The sequence below is a fragment of the Gymnoscopelus microlampas genome (genome assembly GCF_963454915.1).
Source record: "Gymnoscopelus microlampas genome assembly, chromosome: 17".
In the NCBI taxonomy this organism is placed as follows: Eukaryota; Metazoa; Chordata; class Actinopteri; order Myctophiformes; family Myctophidae; genus Gymnoscopelus; species Gymnoscopelus microlampas.
Genome location: NC_139954.1, coordinates 5,816,792 through 5,832,527, shown reverse-complemented (window position 1 = coordinate 5,832,527; position 15,736 = coordinate 5,816,792).

Below are 15,736 nucleotides of genomic sequence, written 5' to 3'. Positions count from 1 at the left end.
TACTCCAGTCTCGTTATACACAATAACATTTTCATGACACCGTTTTCGAGGGACATTGCTGTGAATCGAGTTGAGTGGTGCGATTATTTGAGATTAGCTTACCTGGCTGCGTCTGATGAAGAGGTTTTCAGTTTTGTTGGTGACTGTAGGCCATGGGGTTCTTCAACAGGGGGTTCGGGGACCCCCAGAGGGTCGTCAGAGTTACTACACAGGTGCCGCCAAATCTGTGTGTGATAGGAACTTTATTATTTTATTTTCTTATTAACCACTTGAAGCCTAGCATCTCTATTCTGAGGGAACATTAGCCGAAAATAGCAGATCTACAGTACTTGTATAGATCGTCTATTTCCGGGCAAAGGTGTAGAGGAAAAAAAGGGCAGACCAAGTACAGAGCCAAAGGTCGAGTTTACTGAATGTGAGTGGTTGAAGCTCAGCGGCACCTTTTCTATACTTGTGTACAGTCCCTTGAGCAGAAAAACTTCACAGGACTCCGATGTAAAAATATTCACAAAAAGATGTATTCCAAAAAAATGTGTTCCCTGTTACAGAAAAAAATAGTTCTTAAACTTAAAAATATACTAAGGTAAACAAACTGTGTTGCTCTGACCTTGTCTTGAGCATCAACTGAAGCTGCCCTGTCCTGCACACTCAGGTGTTAGCAATTGTTAATTAAATTCTCAGTTACATAACCTGAGCTCTCTTCTTAAAGCTACAGTAACAGCATTATTTTTTACCTAAAGATCAATTCAAGATCATCATGAATTGAACAAATGATTAACTTATTTAACCTTTTTAACTTAGCTTATTTAACAATCATATACTTCAATACACATGAACTGAATACAAAATCACAAAATAAAGCAGTTATTGATAAAAAATAAACGCAATATTCAAACTTGGCTCACACACTAAGCATCAAAAATAGCAGATATACAAGCTCATAGCGCGGCGAGTGCCGCGCTATGAGCTTGTACTGTAGATCTGCTATTTTTGAAAAATAGTGAAAATGTGTGCAAATCTCTGAATATATATTGTTTAAAGCGAACATATTTAACTCTATTCTTTGCTTCTGGGGGTCTCTGGAACAAAACAACTTGACATGAAAATGATTGAGCACCACTGATATAGAAACATAAGTTTTTCAGAAAACTGTTGGGATTTGGGTAAGAAAACTGAAGAGGTCCTTTGTCCATCAGACGACATTGAGGCTTAATCAGGAGTTTAGGCCAGGGGTAGGCTGAGCGGTGGACATTGCTCTTGTCTTTATGTTTTTATGTATGTGTTTTTGTTTTTTATTTTATGTCAAATGTGTGTACTGTTTATGTGTTGCATACATGGCTGCTGGATCGCAAGACAAATTTCAGTGTGAGCTGACAATAAAGTATTATCGTATCGTAAAACATGATCTAAGAGACAGACACACACACACACACACACAGGCTACCTGTGTGTGTGTGTGTGTGTGTGTGTGTGTGTGTGTGTGTGTGTGTGTGTGTGTGTGTGTGTGTGTGTGTGTGTGTGTGTGTGTGTGTGTGTGTGAGGGAGAGAGTCTGAGCACGAATGCGTATGCGTGTCTGAGGATGGTGTGAAGGAAAAAAGTCCACGGTACATATTATGTGCACAAACACACATGCAGCAACATCAAAGCAGGCATCAACCACTTTCCATCCGTGAGCAAAAAAAACGAGAAAAAATAAAATAAAATAAACAATAATAATGATAACAGTACAAAGAAGAAAATAAAGAGTAAGTGGATGACAATTTCAGCGTTGGTCTATTTTGGGAATTCTGCACCGGCACGCGTGCGAGGTGAAAGAGGATACACTGATAGACATGAAAGGCGGTCACTATTGTATAGACGTGGTTAAAATTGCATGACGGGGACTGGGGAAAAAAGACTTTCAAAAGAATTCAAATGCGAGGGGGGTTCAGCCAGAGTTGAAATTAGAATAATGCACCACTGGCTCCTCACGCACGCACACTCGCACACATACGTATACGCACACACGCACACACACACACACACACACACACGCACGCACACACACACACACACACACGCTCTCTCCCCCTCACAATCGTTTTCCCTCTCTTTCTCTTCCCTTTATGTCTGACACTTTCCATGAGCTCGATTTATGCTTTGTGGTGCAACTGTGTCGTGTGGGCGAAGACTGCCGATCTGTATGCTCACAACGCGTCGCGTTCACGACACGTCCCGTGAGCTTGTAGATCGGCAATGCATTGTTCTTGTAAAGTATACGCAACCCAAGACCTGAGGCCGATTCTACCAATGCCCTCTAAATCTAGCCTGGTTCCATACCATAGACCCCGCCCACTCTCTGAGTGGACTGCCTCTTGGTCTGGAGTTGTAAATGTGAACCGAAGACTTCTCCGGTACAAAATGCGTTGTCCAATGAGAGGTGGAGGTGGGGATCCCTTAGGATTGGTTTAGGGAATTTCTAATCCCCTCCCCCTTGAAATCCCCGACACTGGAGCCAATTTCAGACTGAAGCTCCACGCAGCTTCAGTCTGATAATCAGGCTACTCTAAATCAGTAGTTTTCACACTTTCAAGATTTTTCAAAAATGTTCAAAAATAACAGACGTACAAGCTTGCACTGCGGCACAAAGCGACGTGCTGAAAGCTTGTACATCTGCTATATTTTTAATAGCCAACGCTAAAATCTAAAATGACAAACTGCTGCTTTCCCGGTTTCCTTCACCCCCCAAAAAATATGTTTTTGTCGCATTTCTGAGCGAATAACTCAATATACCCGGTGTCTGCCGCTGTAGGAGACCAATGCAAAACTATATTAAATTAATAATATAACCCCCAAAACAACCGTCTCAGTGTAATCACTGAGAGACCTGCATGATGATCCAGGTTCAAAGACGATGTTTTAAATATGGTTTTGATCTTGTTAAATTAAGATTTCTACCGCTCAGCTGAGAGGGGATCCTCGCTATAGGCTGGGGATGGGGGATTTAAAAAAAAAAGAAAAATTGGCAGGTAATGTTTTTGTTTTGTTTACCCTCTGTATCCACAGTCTGTGTGTGCTTCTGTTTTTCTTATGAGGAATGTAAATTACTGTCCCAAAAGTAGCACTCAGGGGAGGCAGCCGGCTACAATGTTGCAAACCGCATAACTACTGCCTACCAGACGTGAGGCGGGGCAATAAGGAACCTTATGAAACAGGTGGTGTTGAGAGTGTGACACCTAGTGGCTGAATGATGTCTATTGCACCTTTAACACGCACATTCATTCATTCATTCTAGATTTATTTATTCGCGCAATTACACCGTAAAATTAAACTCATTTGCAGTGTCGTCGAGTGATACAACACGGTGCAATTCAACAACATCACGGTTTAAAAATACATAGCCATGGTTCACATGACGCTTGTATACACAAGCGTCATGGTGCCAGTTGCCCCTGGGTTTTCGCGGATTTCTTTTTGTTTAGATTGCCAACTCTCACATGTACATAAACGTTCAGATTTCAAATATAAAGTGCTTACCACAGAGCCACGGATGTTACCTCGCGATGCGGACCACATTAAGTACCCGTATCTCCCGTATTGTTCAATAAAAAGCATTTTAAGCCCGTCGCCGGCCATTTCCTTTTTTCAGGTTTTTTTTTTTTTTAATGTATCAGAGTGCAATACACCTCCCAACCATTAGGTGTCGCATGGTTGAAAGTATCGGAGAAAATTTGGAGAAAATGGCCGGCGATCGGATTAAAATGCTTTTTATTGAACAATACGGGAGATAAGGGTGCTTAATGTGGTCCGCATCGCGAGGTAACATCCGTGGCTCTGTGGTAAGCACTTTATATTTGAAATCTGAACGTTTATGTACATGTGAGAGTTGGCAATCTAAACAAAAAGAAATCCGCGAAAACCCAGGGGCAACTGGCACCATGACTGTCATGGAATGACAGTCATGTTTCAGGGCTAAAAAATACATTACATCTGGGAATTGGAGAATAAAAGGCATACAGTAGGGGCTACATGTGAGATATAAAAGGTACAAATAGAAATCAAGACAGCATTTTTCAAAATTCTAAAAAACAATTACACATTGTGGTGACCTGTTTGGTTACCAGAGATCTAAAACGACTCAAGGGTACTAGAGTGGTTCATTTCAATGTAGTCTGCAGGTCATTCCATGTGGTAGGACCACAGAAGCTAAAATCAGATCTACCAAATTCAGAGTTGACCTTGGGCACCTTGAATGTGAGAAAACTACTTGAACGGGCGTGATAGGGTCCAGCGGGGGCCCATTCCAAAAATGATGAGATGTAGCTAGGACAGGGGTCTTCAACAGGGGGTCCGGGACCCCTAGGGGGTCCTCAGAGTTACTACAGGGGGTCCGCTAAATCTTTGTGTGATATGATTTGTTTTTTAACCTTAACCACTTGAACCCTAGCATTTGTTTTCTGAGGAGAACTTTAGCCAAAAATATAGCAGATCTACAAGCTCACAACGCCTCGCGCTGCGAGGCGTTGTGAGCTTGTAGATCGGCTATTTTTGGCAAAGAGGTATATAGGTGTAGAGGGGGAAAAAGAGCAGACCAAGTAAACTAAAAAAGTTTAATCTGAAACACGATTTTATACAATATAGAGGGGGTCGCTGCTTCATCTCTCACTCAGCTAGGGGGTCCTTGGCCTGAAAAGGTTGAAGACCCCTGAGCTAGGACAATCTCCAAGTATGGCTTTACACAAGAACAGATGCCAGTGCAGTTCTCCTCTCTCCGCCAAGGAGAGCCATCCAACCTTGTTGTCTCCGCCAGGCCGAAAGGCATGGCGAGAGAGTATGTTTTACCCCCTGTCTGTCTGTCCGTCCGTCCGTGTGCGTGTCCGTCCGTCCGTGTGTCATTCTGTCATTTTGTGGACAGCTAATCTCTGGCACCGTTGGCTTGATCGCAGCGAAACTGTGCACACACACTCCCTGAATGCCAGAGCAGAACCTCTGCTCCAAATTTTTCACATGGACCTTTTATAGCGCCACCAGGAGGCCGATTTGTGCAAAACACATTTTTGAAGAGTACTCCTACAGATCCCCAAAAATCCCCCAAATCGGTACATAGTATCTCTATAGTCATTAAAAGAAACAGCTCATTTCAGATTTTTCATATTCCATCCTGATTGGCAAAAATTGTCTTTCAAATTTTGCAGGAGTACTCCGTTTCGAACAAAAGGCCTCAAATCATGAAGACAGCATGCAATTTCCGTGAAATTTTGCACACACATTCCCATTAGGCCGAGGAAGAAATGCCATTTGAAAATGTTCAAATCAGTCAATCAACTTTGTATGCACACTCTCTAGAGGCCAAGGAAAAACCTTTGCCCTGCATTTTTCACATTTGCATTTTATAGCGCCACCAGGAGGTAGACTTATGTAAAACATTTTTTTTAATATTAAGCTTTGATCCAAATTTCACGCAAATCGGTACACATGATCTCTATAGTCATGTGATCAAGACGGATCTGTTTGATTTTTCATATTCCATCCTGATTGGCTAACGTTGACATGTAATGTTTGCAGGAGTGGCCCGTTTTGAACAAAATGCCGCAAATCATGAACGCAGCGTCCGATTGCGGTGAAACTTTGAATGCACATTTGCACTACGTTGAGGAACAAATGCCACCCTTTTAACATTGGCCTGTTATAGCGCCACCAGCAGGTCGAATTTAGCAAAACAAAATTTTAGAACAAAATTTCTCAAATCATGCATGCAGTGTCCGATTGCTGTGCACGGCCTAGGAATAAATGGCACCCTTTTCACATTGGCCTATTATAGCGCCACCAGGAGGCCATAATAACCTACCTGACCTGGCGGAGACTTGTGCTCCGAGGAGCACTTTTTCTAGTTATATATGGAATACAATGGTGAGTGCCATTACTATCACCCTTGATAAATCTGATTGATGAGTGGTATACAGCATTGGTTCTCAAAGTGGGGTCCGGGGACCCCTAGGGGTCCTTGAGGCAGTTCCAGGGGGTCCCCAGCTAAATGATAGATTAGGCACCAAATGGACCCTTATGGGTCTGTAACTCTGAGAGTGTACAAATGGAACCAAATGGACGGGTCCATTTGGTTCCATTTGTACACTCTCAGAGTTAAATTCACATTGATTTTTACAATATAAATTGGGGCCCCAGAGATAAAAATGCCATTGAATGGGGGTCCGTAGCCTAATGCATGTCAAACTGGGGGTCCAAGACATTAAAATGGTTGAAAATCACTGCTAGAGCCGTAAAAATCTTCTCTTATGGGGGTCCTTGGCATATCTTTTCAAATGGGAGTCCGCGGGCTAATAAATGTCAATGTGGGGGTCCTTGACATGAAAAAGTTTGAGAACCACTGGTATACAGAGTACAGGGATTTAAGAGTGGATGCTGCTGCATGTCTATAGATGCACGCACACATGCACATACGCACGCACACGCACGCACACACACACACACACACACACACACACACACACACACACACACACACACACACACACACACACACACACACACACACACACACACACACACACACACACACACACACACACACACACACACACACACACACACACACACACACACACACACACACACACACACACACACTTTGCAGACAGACTTGGATCAATCATAAGCCAATTAAGTGTGTGGTTCAATAATGTATCATTCTTCCTAATTAGCGAGTGGGAGTGACTTTTGTGGCAGTTGATGGACCTTTCATTTTGTCCATGTCCTGACCACATCAACACAACACAACACAACTTACCTGTAACAGATATTTCTACGTTGCAGTATTGATACTTTTACTTAAGTACAAACATGTTTTTCCACCACTGGCTACAGCCATCGCAGAAGCCAGCCAGCTCTAAGTGCTTACATTATGCCATTTATTCACTGGTCCGTGTCAACGCAACAACCCAGAAAATAAGATGCTATAATTAGGAGAATTATGAGAAAAGCTACACTGATTACGTGGGATGGTGGATGTCACATGTAAACATGTTGTTCTGTTTACCGTTGGATTTGGTGTTTGTGCAGACTAGCAGTCTGGACTCTGTGTACTGTTTTACTTAAAGGAGAGTACCACCCATTTTCAACATTAAACAATAGAGGAGACCACTGTATAATGCCTTCAAACAATAGACCATGAAAAAGAATAGACAAAGTGACGCCATTGTTTTCTAAAGACCCGTTTTGAAGCAAAATCTGCCGGGTGCATTTCGCCTTTCCGACATGTCGCCTTTCCGACGTTAACGAACCCTATACCTAACCCTTACCCTAACCGCACGCGGAAGTAATTAGTATTATTAATATTATTATATATAATAGAGCCTATTGACAAAACGCACAGTTGTATTGAGATTATAATGTATTGCGACCGGTAGAAGATGAAATAGCTTTTAGTTTTTGCATTGGAATTTTGTCTAGCTTGGGAACCCTACTCTCCATGTTTTTGGTGCCAACATTAAACTATGCCATTTATATTGTCTCTGTTGGGTGGAAACCTCATATATCCAAAACTGTAACTTTCCAGGATTCAAATTCAAAAACAGCAAAAGTAGCAGATCTACAAGCTCAAAACGCGTCGCTTCGTGCCACGTTTCGTGCTTGTAAATCTAAATCGTTCCACATTAGTATCTAAACTTTGACTCAAGTTGACTCAAGGTTGAGGTACTGTCCACCACTGCAAATAAACCCGCTTGAATCTCATGTGTATAAAAGCCCAGCAGGTCTTCAGGCAGACCTCGTATAAGGAGAGTTTTTACAGTCAACTAAAAGACAGAGTGAAGTCTTTCACTGCTTTCTCTATAACAACTGACACGACTCATAAAACTCTATTGGGAGCATTTATTTTATTTGTGTGCCGATGCACCTGTGACTGTTTGTCACCAAGCAGTTTGTGGAGTGAGTACATGCAGAGGCGTTATGCAGGGGCGGGGGGGGGGGGAAGCCCGACAGTGGATTAATGGCAGTGCATTAGTTAAAACAGTTCATTTTATTATTACAATTTAGGCATTTAGCAGACACTCCAATGTTATCCAATGTGACTTACAAATAAGCATGGTAATCACATATATCAAATGCAGACAGTGTAGGGCCTCCTCAGTAAGCTAGGATCACTAGGTAAACCAAGAAACTAGCATCAATAGGCTCTATTCACAGCAGCCATATTATGAAGACATTCACAGGTGTTACCAATGATACTAATGAAGGCTCTGTTCCATTCTGGTCAAACAGAGTCAGGGTGCTGATATTGTGCATGTTGGCTCACTAGAAATACTAGTGGGTCTCAAAGTGTGGTCCAGGGACCCTCATGGTTCCTTGAGAGGGTGTAACTCTGAGAGTGTACAAATGGAACCAAATGGACCCTCCCGGGTCCATTTGGTTCCATTTGTACACTCTCAGAGTTATGGGGGTCCTTGAAATTAAAAAGTTTGAGAACCACTGTGCTACACTAAATGGAACAGAGCCTTCATTAGTGTCATTGGTAACACCTGTGAAGGAAGCAAGGAAGGGGCCGAATTTCTGTCCAATATGGCTGCTGTGCATAGATCCTATTGCGTTCAATGGACCACAATGGAAACATAAGCCCCCCTTTTATCATAGCTTGTAACTGTACCACCCTATTGTGATCAAACTTTTTTGGGGGTTTTTTGACATACAAGGTATCCTTCTGACAGTGACAATAACACTATAGTCAGCAAGAAGAACAGAATGAGGGGAGTAAAATGGGACGGCTAAAGAATATTTGACCAAACGAAACAACTACGTTGTTAAACCTTTACAGGTCAGCAGATAGAGGGAGACATTTAATTGAAGCCACAGCAATGGTCTCCTCCCCCTGACTCCTGAGGCCATAGCTATTCAGACCACTGCCTGCCTCCTCCCTTTTCTAACCTTGCACTGCAGGTATACTTATGTTTTAACCGCTAAATGCTGTGGTATAAAGTAACTAAGGACTTTTACTCAAGTACTGTACTACACTTTTGAGGTACTAGTTTTACTTTACTGGAGTATTTCCAAATTTCTGTTCTTTTACTTCTACTCCACTACATCCCAGAGGCAAATATTATACGTTTACTCCACTACAATTTTTTGAAAACTTGAGTAACTAGTTACTTTGAAGATTCTGATAATTATTACAGGTGCCCGTAGGCAGCAGCATTGGTACACTTTCATCTATAAGGCAATCTTGGGTGGAATTCTCCCCACTTATATCTCCTCAAAATTTGAGGTGGTAAAAAATGGCCTCAATCTCAGATCTAATGCATGGATACGTTGTGTAATCCCGGGTTTTTCATCTGAGGTGGGCAAAAAATGCCTTGCTTTTCATGGTCCTTGGGCTTGGAACGACCTCCAAAAGAGTTTGAAACTTGCCACACTTATCTCTGTGCGAAGGTTTAAAAGTTTCATTGTTGAGAAACTTGCTCATACCTGTAATTGTTTGGATGTCTAAAAAAAAAAAAAAGGAGAAACTATGTCATTGTACATGTGGGTAAAATTCTATGAATTGCTACATGTAATAATTGGATTAGTTTCCTGGTAGGTTACTTGGTTTGGTTTGAGCTGAGTAATAATAAATGTTTTAGTTTCACTAGGAGATTTGTTTTAAGGTTCCTGTGAGTCATGGATGTATTAATATTACTGTTGTACTGATTTGTACTGTTTGTTTTAGCAGTGATGTGAAATTTTTAATCTGCCCCTTGGCCAGTTCCCACTTGTAAAAGAGACTCTGTCTCAATGTGTTTTACTGGTTAAATAAAGGTTAAATAAATAAAAAATAAAATAAAATTACAAAAGATACATTTGAGTGCTGCGACAGCTTTCATTTTAATCATAATATGTAGCTCTTCACAAAAATATCAGACCTACAAGCTCACAATGTGTCGCGGATGCCACCCGTTGTGAGCTTGTAGGTCTGATATGTGCGATGTTCGACACCGTCGTGCGACAAAGTATGAATTGGTCTTAAGCTTGAACTTGGAGTGAGGTGGTGCACCTGGTGGTTGAGTGGAGAATCACATCTCAGGACAGTTGAATCAAAAGCAGTTTGAGAGGAGAAACAGACAGAGATAGACAGAGAGACATATAAAGACAGAGAGACGTAGACAGATGGCAGACAAAGACAGATTGTGACAAAAAGAATAGCATTCTTCTGGCTGGCGACACATTAGAACAAAACATCTGTCACATTCAATTACTGTTCCCATTGTGAGACAAAAGGCAGAGCAGATGTTCATATTCCGTCATCATTCTGAAACTTTAAAGACGTGAATGAATTGCTGAAGATGAATTGAAGTTAAAGTTAAACTTAAAAATAACACCTTGACCAATCAGAGCTCACATGTATTATATTAATAATATATATTTTGTAATTAATTGTATAATTCAAATTCCTGCAAATGTACAGTATGTAGAGTAAATACATTATTATCAATGTGTTGGTTATAACTAAATGCTAGTGTGCAATATGGCCAAAACAACATAGTATTATCTCTGAGGCTGTGTGTTTGCACGCCCGGGATTCAAACCCGGATCTCTCGCGTAGGAAGGGACACTAAATTGTATCCACCAGACTTTAAAAGGGGAATTGATGAGACTATTTTGTGAGACTCATACAGCTTCAATTTGGGAAAAGTGAGGGAAATAAATTAGCTTCTTAACTCCCTGCATATGCCCGATAGTCAATATGCATGGGCAAGTTCAGATCGAGAACAATGGATTAGGACAGACAGACAGACAGGCAGGCAGGCAGGCAGGCAGGCAGGCAGGCAGACAGACAGACAGACAGACAGACAGACAGACAAGCTTGTAGATCTGCTATTTTTGAAAAATCGTGAAAATGTGTGAAAATCTTTGAATATATATAAAAGATTATTAAGCAAACATTTTTAACTCAAATATTTGGGTCCCTGGAACAATGTATTTTGAGATGGGGTCCACGGCCAAATACATGACCATTTGGGGGTCCTTGACATGAAAAAAGTTTGGGAAACACTGATATTATGGCAACATACGTTTTTTCAAGGTTTTAGAAGACATTTGTAGAATCCCCCAGAAGCAAAGAATTGAGTTAAAAAATATATATTCAAAGATTTGCACACATTTTCACGATTTTCCCAAAAATAGCAGATCTACAAGCTCGTAGCGCGGCACTCGGTGCCGCTGCTATTTTTTAATAGACACACAGATGAGATGACACACAGATATGTTCTCGGTCGTAATGGATTAAAACATTAATAATCCCCAAAACTATTCTGAGCTGAGAAAGTATATGAAAATGTTTCAGACACTTACCACTCGCCCCCCCCCCAACCCACCCACTTTTTTTTTCATAAGCTTTTAGTCGACTAAATCTACAGTTGATGAAGTTGACTCAATTTGATTCTGGCAGGCCTTGATGGCGTCGTAATGCTTGATTTGTTGACCGTCAGTGAATACAGGTATAGTTGACAAAACTAACACTGCACTTACTGTAAGTAAAAAAACCACACCCAGTGTGAAGTGGGTGGTATGGTCACATTGGTCACTAGCTGGTGATGACACTAGCTGTAATGTGATTGGCTGATATTACAGCTAGTGTCATGCGAATCAAAAAGTATCGATTTGCATTAACAATGGCAGAGTTTTACTGTGTACAGAATTCTCGGTGTATACAAATTGCAAAAATATCGATTTGCATTAACAATGGCAGGGTTTTGCAGGGTACATAATTGGCCAATCACGGTGCAGGATTGGGCGGTGTACATAATTGCCAAATGCCACTTATAGAGGGTGGTTACACCACCCTAAAAAGAATAATACAAAAAACAAGATGGCGGAACGAACGAGAGAGTGAAGCTGAGAATAGGAACGGGGGGGGGGGGGGGGGGGGGGGGGGGTGAAGGAACGTCACACCTTAATTTCCTCATTGATTAACCCTCTTAATGTGCTAATCTAAAGCCCTGGTCGAGTCTCTCTCTCTCTCTCTCTCCGCTACGCCGGCCTCATCAAGAGCCAATTAGCTGGCGGAGGGGCCCGCGGCCATCCATCATATAACACCAGACACACTCATCTTTTCTCCTTAGTGCCGGAGCCCTCCTCCACTCGATACACGTCCCCAAGCGGAACCTGCATGATAGTGGCCCACGTCCGCAAATCCATAACGCCCACCTGTCTGTGAGGGGGGGGGGGGGGGGGGGGTGGCGCGGGGTGACAGCCATATGAGCACATATACTGTAGGCCAGGGACACTTATAGCATTAGTTCTCTAACTTTTTCGTGGCAAGGACCCCCAAATGTATTATATATTTGTGGTAAACTTTTTTTTTTTCAAGATAAAAAAAATGCTCAAAAATAGCAGATGTACAGGCCATTCACAGTTCATATGAATGGCCTGTAGCTTCGCTGTTTTACCCCTGCTTTCTTACCTTAACACATTGTGTGCCAGAGGTTTATTAAAATAGGGTACGTTCAGTGCCTGCATATCTTCCATCCACTTACGTTGACGTGGCTTCTACAGCACGAAACGTATCAACTTGATACGTTTCGTGCTGTAGAAGCCCCGACGCGAAAGTGCATGTAAACAAAGTGTGCGTGCGAGACGGCGGAGGGTCCCGACTAACGCCTGGAACAATAATATTTCTAACGCGATCCTCCATTGCAGAGTGATCGCCGATCGAAAACGTCTCACTTCCACCACGTTGAAAAGAAATGGAGATATTAAGCTTTTAGTCAAGGAGTTAACATTGGAGCGGCCGACCGCAAGGATTTTTGACATGGATCCACATCCGGCCTCTCCTTCTCAGAGACTCCTTGGATGATCCCAAAGTTTCGTTAGAGCGCCCCACGTGGGCCCCACGTTTTAAAACAAAAATGGGACATTTTGGACCGTTTATGGCACAATCGGCTTCATTTTCGGTCTGTAGAAACCAGCGGTCTGGCTTTGTCCATGTCTTTTATACAGTCTATGCACGGCACGCAGTGACACACTGTGAGCTCGTAGATCTGCTATTTTCAAAGGATTTTTGTACATTTTATATACTCTAGAAAACTTGTGAAATGGGACATTCTGCATAATGAGTGCTTTCTACCTTTGGTACTTTAAGTACATTTTGATACCAACACTTTTGTACTTTTACTCAAGTACATTTTGAATTCCAGACTTTTACTTGTAACCGAGTTCTGTAGGTATTTCTATATTGCAGTATTGATACTTTTACTTAAGTAAAATATGTGAGTACTTTTTCCACCACTGGTCTACACCCTCCGCTGTGGGGGGTTGGCAGAGACACAGGCCACAGTACAGATGGGAGGTATTGGCAATGAATAAATTGGGAGTAGCCTAAATGGAAAACAATAAAAAAAACAAGAAAAGTGGTTTTATGAGAGACGTCGGTTCCATTTCTTCCTTGATACTGAGCCCACTGTGTTCTCTCTGTGTGTGTGTGTGTGTGTGTGTGTGTGTGTGTGTGTGTGTGTGTGTGTGTGTGTGTGTGTGTGTGTGTGTGTGTGTGTGTGTGTGTGTGCGTGTGCGTGTGCGTGTGCGTGCGTGTGTGCGGGCTCACACTTCTGGCACGCACCACAAATATACAAAACACACTGTTTGAATTCAAATGAGGCTGTAAACCACATGAACCCTAGCGTCCCTATTTTGGGGGTGAACATTCGGCGAAAGTAACACGAGCTTGTGAGCTTGTAGAACTGGGGACCCCCCACCCTGACAAGCATTTGGCATTGTAGACATTACATTTAGTTTGACTCGGTTCCACAGATATTGTGAACATAGATTGTGAGCTTGAAATGTGCAGATACAGTAAACAAACCAACAATGTTGCACATTAATCTAATCATCTGGGGGTGCCCCAAACTAAATTGAGGGACGCCCCTGGGAGTCCCACCCCCTAGTTTTGGAACCACTTGTTTAACAAAACAAAAACGTCAAATGTGAAGAGGAAATCAATGCAATCAGATTGCCTAATAATTATAACCTGTCCTATGTGCCACACACTAGCTGCTTACACTATAGGCTACAATAGCACACCAAAACAGATGTTATAGACGTGATGAAACTACAATGTTCACAAGATCGACCACAAAAAGCACACAAAAAAAAGTATCAGTGGCCACTTTGGACACAAATAACGGCAATAATGGCACCCAGCATCTATGACTACATTACCCAAGTGTCTCTGCAAGCTTGTCCGGCGAGGACGCGCTGGGATTGGCCAGTCTTCGCTTTGACTGGCAGTTCTGCCTTGGTGCCTTGGCAAATGCCACGAAGAAACTCATCGTACTAGTATAGATAGAGCCCTGCCCTGAGGGACCCCGGTCCACCAACTTGGGGGTTTAAGTGGTTAAATGTTATTGTCTGTGTTGGTTGATGTCTAACAAGCTCTCTCTCTCTCTCTCTCTCCTCTCTCGTGTCTCTCTCTCTCTCTCTCTCTCTCTCTCTCGCTCGCTCTCTCTCTCTCTCTCTCTCTCTCTCACGCACGCATGTGTCCCACATACGCACCCAGCACCCTAATGGGAAGTGTAAATGCACCACGGCCTCAATACTTTGCTCAGTGCATTTATTCCATGTCAGTATAAGTGTGGGCAATCCGCCAACAAATCTTACTTCATAACAGGATTTCTTTCTTTTTAAATCATAAAAAATAAGACGCACACTGAAACGCAGAGTTCATCTTTTTCAAGGAGTGTGAGGTTATTTTTTTCCAATTGATATGAATCCGAGTTTATTCTTCTTAAAGTTACACACACACAGTTTGATTGCATTAGAATAGTAATTGATATCATTATTCAACGTTATGCATTACACCAACTGGTCTGCTGCTCTGCATATCATCATTCTTAAAAAAAGAACTGCTTACAAGCAGTTAAGTAAAAGTATCAATACTGCAACGTAGAAGTACTCCGTTACAAGTAAAAGCCCGGAATTAAAAAATGTAAGTACAAAAAGTACAAAAGCATTGGCATCAAAATATAATTAATGTACCAAAAGTAAAAGTACTAAAATGTTTGAAAATAGCCGATCTACAAGCTCACAACGTAGTGAGCTTGTAGATCTGCTATTTTCAGAGCGCAACACCCGAGCTCAACCAAACATAAAATGACTTTTAGTTCCACTGGATCTCTTCTCCAATAGTCCCTCACTAACATTTTAGTCTAATTTTATTTGTTGATGAAATTGTCCGTTTATTAAGTCTTCATTTTAGTCATCGTAGATTAGTTTTTATTTAGTTTTCCATTTTTCGGCATAGTTTTAATCGACAAAATCAACACTGGTATAGACGCTCAACAACGCAAGATGCACTGCGTTGGAGTTCGAACCCACGCCTTACGCAATGTTAGGCAGGCACTTTAACACAGTGTCACCCAAGCAAGCCCCCGGTTTGGTGGCAGTTTGAGGCCATGGGTATGTGTTGTCCTTCCATTATGTGGCCACAACCTTCCCGGAGGGGGGTAATGAATGGATCCATTTTTTGTTCTTCATGGTGACCTGCTGGGTCTTCCAGGAGGTCAGTCCTCCACCCAGTTAACTCAGATAGTTCCTAGTGGCTCCTGTAGTCCTTTGTACGCCCAGAGCTGTGAGCACTGGGAGAGAGGCCACATAGCTGTCGAGCCTGACCTGGTATGACCCTGGTATATGACACAGAACCCAATGCCTGACCACAGAGGCTGCCCACCGCCAGCTCTGGGCTGATGTTGGGTGCCGGACTAAGGGTGACATTGTACG